The sequence below is a fragment of the Enhydra lutris genome, unplaced genomic scaffold (genome assembly GCF_002288905.1).
Source record: "Enhydra lutris kenyoni isolate GAN:26980312 unplaced genomic scaffold, ASM228890v2 scaffoldscaffold18, whole genome shotgun sequence".
NCBI classification, from domain to species: domain Eukaryota; kingdom Metazoa; phylum Chordata; class Mammalia; order Carnivora; family Mustelidae; genus Enhydra; species Enhydra lutris.
Window position 1 is genome coordinate 683,801 of NW_019154102.1, and position 5,728 is coordinate 689,528.

A 5,728-nucleotide genomic window follows, 5' to 3' on the forward strand; every position below is an offset into this window, starting at 1 on the left:
GAGAGATCATGCTCAGTTCTGAATGCAATAAGGAAAAGTAGGGATTTATTGCCAAGGAGCGGGGGGTGGTCAGTGGATAGAAAATTACTAAGAGACAGGGTACTTCTTTGCTAAACTGACCTGGCAGGATTTTTGCTGAAAGCAGGCCGGAGTGAAAAGATGTTAACGGTGGTCAGACCAACAGTGGGGGATTTTCTCTAAACCTATTTGGAAGATTCTTGCTAAAACTGGATAGTGCAGAGATGAACAGGAAGTCACAAAGTCAGGGCCTAGTTGAGGAGGGAGTGCAGAGGAGCCTGTCTAAATTTGGTGAAGGAGAGAATCTATGTTAGGAGGAGGAAACTTTTCCTCTACACCTGGTAAGTGAATGGAACCTGCAATTAAACTGACAAAAGACAGGTTAGCAAGAGAACAGACAGGGCTGGTTTCTGCACGCGTCACGCACACACGCACACACGTGGGAGTGCTCAGTGAGTAACTCAAAGGGGTGGTTAGAATTTGGGGCTCTCATATCTAATTTAGTAGGAAAAAGGGAGGAGGAGAAAAGGCTTCTAAGGGAAGAGCAAACAAATCTCTTTAGGAAAGACAAATGGGTTTTTAGGAGAACAGATGAGATAAAGTCTGCCATGATGTTTGTTTAAGCTGGTGGCTGTGGTCTCTCTGTCTTCAGAACCATAAAACTTCCCTAGGGGGGTTACTGAGGGCATGTTTGCTCTCGGTCTGTCTCCTAGGAGCAGACCCACACCAAAGAGGTAATTTATGGCCATCCTTAATTCTCAGGAGTTTCTGCTTTTATTCAGGTAAGAGATTCTAGAAGACATTTTTTTTTTCTGTGTCTGCTGAATCTCAAATGTCTTCAGCTTAAAATAATCTTTATGCCAACTTTGGGGTCCCAAGCGGGTCCCCACAGGGCTCATCTGGTTCCACCATTCTGCAGCTCCCCATGAAATGGCAAGAGACAAGCCGGGGCACATAGTACAAGGCTCAGATGCAGGCCACAGCTGTCTGCCCCACAGCTCACAAACTGCTGCTCGGGGGCTGCGACCCAAAGAAGCTGTTATTTGAAACTGCAGCTCTCCTGTTGGGGAGACAGTGTTCAGAGGTGGGTGAGGACTTCAGGTGAGCTGACAAAAGCTTTGGGGATTGGGATTGGTGAAGAGATGTGGGCAGGGGCTAAGAAGGTTGTGGGAGGAAGGGACTGGTATTTATGTACTCAGAAGTCTGTTGACTTTATCTCATTGCATCTTCCCAATAATTCTAGGAGGTAGGAATGAACCAATCCCCACTGATCAGATCAGGAGACTGAGGCTCAAGTGTAAGGCATCTGCTCAGGCAGCCGTGGCTTCTCTGTGGGGTTCCCAAGGTGGATCAGTGCACAATGAAGGCAGAGGACAGTCTGCTGGGGAGGGAGGCTGGGGCTGGACTCTGGAGATAGAGACCGAGGCCCTCTGAAACATACTAGAGCCTCTCTAGTTATTGGAAAAGCCATCCAGCCAGATGGCTCTGCGGGCCAGGGGAGGGCCTGGGCCGGACCTCCCTGCACTGCTGTTCCAGGTGGGAGGATCAGAGAGCTGCCTGCTCTCTCTCCCCAGGGGAGTCTAGGCCCTGTCCTGCCTAGCGAGTTGAGTCACTCAGCACCTCTCCCACACCTTGGGCACTTGGAGGAGTGCGCAGGTGCCTTTGATGTCAGCCCCCTTGCTGCCTGAAAGGCAGACTGGAGCTTCTGTCTCCCATTGGGCTGTCACAAAGTTCCTCACCTCCTTTATTTCTGGGGATTGAGAAAGTAAAAATGAGCAAGGAATGAGATGTGAAAAATGTGCCCTGCCATTCATGGGGCAGGGGTGACAGAGATGAAGCCAGCTACAAAGTTGGAGAGGAAACACCATTGCTCCAAAAGCCAAGCCTCAGCTACACGGGGGAGGGCGCCTAGCAATCACTTTGGCACTGAGAGATCTTGTTCTCTAAATTCATAGGCCAGCAGAAACTTGGCTCTTTGAAATTGTATCAGCAAACACAAAACATCCCATTCTTGTCTGGAGTGTCTAATTCACTCTGACCCAGAGAAGAAACTTCACCTTACAGCCTAGGTGGACAGCATTAGAGAAGGGCTTTTTGGACACACTGTTCTACATCTCTCTTAACTTAGTGGTTTCCCAGGAAACGCGGCCTTGGGTCCATTTTGCAGTCTATATTTTGACTTTGCTTTGAGCCCATCCAAAGACAGCTTCAGGCGAATGTCAACTAACCCACCTCCTCTTTCCCCGCCCCACCCCGCCATAACAACTATTGGTTCTCCTTTGTTGGACGAGCTGCCCCACAGTTCCTGTTGCGCTATGGATTCTCTTTTCTTGCCACTGGCTAAAGAAACCTCTTTGCCAGACTACAGGCAAGTCTCTGGTGATCACAGAGTCACTGGGCTAGGACCTGACTTTACGTCCCAAAGCCCAAGACAGAGGCAGGGAAGTTGAGTCAGTCTGTTCCTGGGATGGGCAGAGAAGGAGCACAGAGCATTGCATTCTTCTGGAAAATCCTCAGAGCTTTCTCTATTTATCTGGGGTTCCTGCTGTGGCTGAAGGCTTCACTGTGTCATATCACTCAATCCTCATCACACCCCATAAAGGGCATCCTCATTGCCATTTAATAGGTGAGGAAACAGAGGCCCAGAAAGGCCTGCAGTTAATAAGGAGAATCGGAAGCATCAAGTCCGAGCACAGAGCTCAAGCGCAGAGCCCTTCACCACTAGGTCCTAAACCTCTGGTGCTGGTTATTTCAGGACTGTCTTCAACGCCACCATCCCCCGTCCCCCCATGCCCTGTTAAAAAGAAATACCTAGCAGTTCCATTTATTAAGTTTTATGTCCATACACCATAAGGATTCATGTCCTAACAGTTTCATAGATATTTGAAAAATAAATAATATATAAATAATAAAAACCCATAAATTTTAAAAATCATATTTCATTGTTTAAAAAAATGTTTTATTTATTTGTCAGAAAGAGAGAGAGAGCACAAGCAGGGGGAGTGGCAGGCAGAAGGAGAAACAGGATCCCCACTGAGCAAGGGATGCGATGGGGGACTCAATCCCAGAACTATGGGACCATGACCTGAGCTGAAGGCAGACTCTTTTTTTTTTTTTTTTTTTTAGATTTTATTTATTTATTTGACAGAGACACAGGGCAAGAGAAGAAACACAAGCAGGGGAGTGGAGGAGGGAGAAGCAGGCTTCCCGAGGAGTAGGGAGCCAGATGCAGGCTTGATCCCAGGACCCAAGAAGGCAGATGCTTAACCACTGAGCCCCCCAGGTGTCACTTGTACTTCATTCTTAAATAACTTATACCTAGTAATGGGATGTGTACCGCTTGGGCACTACAACTTCTCAAACTCTGGGATCACATTTGGACACCATCACCCTCATTCCACATTAATTTTTCTCACATGCTAAAAAACAAAAATCTTGGGCACCTGGCTGGCTCAGTCTGCAGGACTTATGACTTTTTTTTTCTTAATTTCATTTTTTATAAACATATAATATATTTTTATCCCCAGGGGTACAGGTCTGTGAATCACCAGGTTTACACATTTCACAGCACTCACCATAGCACATACCCTCCCCAATGTCCATAACCCCACCCCCCCTTCCCAACCCCCCTCCCCCCATCAACCTTCAGTTTGTTTTGTGAGATTAAGAGTCACTTATGGTTTGTCTCCCTCCCAATTCCATCTTGTTTCATTTACTCTTCTCCTACCCCCTTAACCCCCCATGTTGCATCTCCTCTCCCTCATATCAGGGAGATCATATGATAGTTGTCTTTCTCCGATTGACTTATTTCGCTAAGCATGATACCCTCTAGTTCCATCCACGTCGTCGCAAATGGCAAGATTTCATTTCTTTTGATGGCTGCAAAGTATTCCATTGTGTACATATACCACATCTTCTTTATCCATTCATCTGTTGATGGACATCTAGGTTCTTTCCATAGTTTGGCTGTTGTAGACATTGCTGCTATGAACATTTGGGTGCACGTGCCCCTTCGGATCACTACGTTTGTATCTTTAGGGTAGATACCCAGTAGTGCAATTGCTGGGTCATAGGGTAGTTCTATTTTCAACATTTTGAGGAACCTCCATGGTGTTTTCCAGAGTGGCTGCACCAGCTTGCATTCCCACCAACAGTGTAGGAGGGTTCCCCTTTCTCCGCATCCTCGCCAGCATCTGTCATTTCCTGACTTGTTAATTTTAGCCATTCTGACTGGTGTGAGGTGGTATCTCATCGTGGTTTTGATTTGTATTTTCCTAATGCCGAGTGATATGGAGCACTTTTTCATGTGTCTGTTGGCCATCTGGATGTCTTCTTTGCAGAAATGTCTGTTCATGTCTTTTGCCCATTTCTTGATTGGATTATTTGTTCTTTGGGTGTTGAGTTTGCTAAGTTCTTTATAGATTTTGGACACTAGCCCTTTATCTGATATGGACATATGACTCTTGATCTCACGGTTGTATTCAAGCTTCATGTTGGGCACTGAGTTTACTTAAAAGTGAAATTAAATTATTTTTATTTTTTAATTCAAGCAAGTAAATTTGAAGATCTAATTGGCTTTATTAAATGGTTCATGAAATGGGCAGCACCCTGCCTAGCAAGTAGAGGGGTGCTCCCAGGAGGTGGACAAAATGGAAGGGTTTCCTAGGAAGGGGTTGGAGCAAGTAAGTTAGCAGCAAAAGGAAGGATTGCTTCAGGCAAGACTAGTTTGCCTTAGGAGGAAGGGCAGTGGGCCTAATGGTGCAGATTACTTCTTCCTTTGGGTGGGTGGGGATGGAGAGGGCCCATGAGGCAAATTACCTAATTGGTGCTTAGTAGAAGACTCCTGGGGGCCTGGCTGGCTCTTTTGGAGGAATATGTGACTCTTGGTCTCGGGGTTGTGAGTTCGAGCCCTAAGTTGGGTGTTGACTTTACTTAAATAAAAATAAAACTTAAAAAAAGAAGAAAGAAAGAAAACTCCTGATTGATAGGTTGAAACTTAATTTCTGGAGAAGTTTGAAACTGCAGTTAGGTTAAGTATCAAGCCCTGGTTTGGTGACTTTGCCTGGCGCAAGAAACTCCATTTTGGGCCTCTTGTTTCTTTTTGTAACACATAGTACTTGCTTTTTTTTTAATCACAGAAAACACCAAAAACTCAATTTCACAAAGATAGGATGTGTGGGGATCCACTCAAAACCCAGAATTTGTATAAATATTTTAAGCTGAACACATGTGAGATTCAATAGATGCAGAAAGACGCTTTCTTGGAATTTCCTGTATCTGACTAAAAGCACCAACTTCTGGGGTGCTTGGGTGGCTCAGCTGGTTAAGCATCTTGACTTTGGCTTAGGTCATGGCGTTGGGGTCCTGGGATGGAGCCCCATGTGGAGGTCCCCGTGGAGCCACCTGTTGAGCCCCCTGTCCAGCTCCCTGCTCAGTGGGGAGACTGCTTCTCCCTCTGCCCCTCCTCCAGCTTGTGATCAAAAGAACACTGGCTTGCTCTCTCAAATAAATAAGTAAAATCTAAAAAAAAAAGCAGCAACTTCTGAGAAATGAAGCTGTCATAAATTCGTACTCCTGGGGAGTTTCAAGACCATGAGAAAGAACACTTGTACCTGCATAAACAATTACCACAAACTTTTTTGTATCCTGTTTGTTTTTGTAAAAACCCATTTGTCTTTCCTTTTTTTTTTTTTTTGAAAAAATTTTTTTT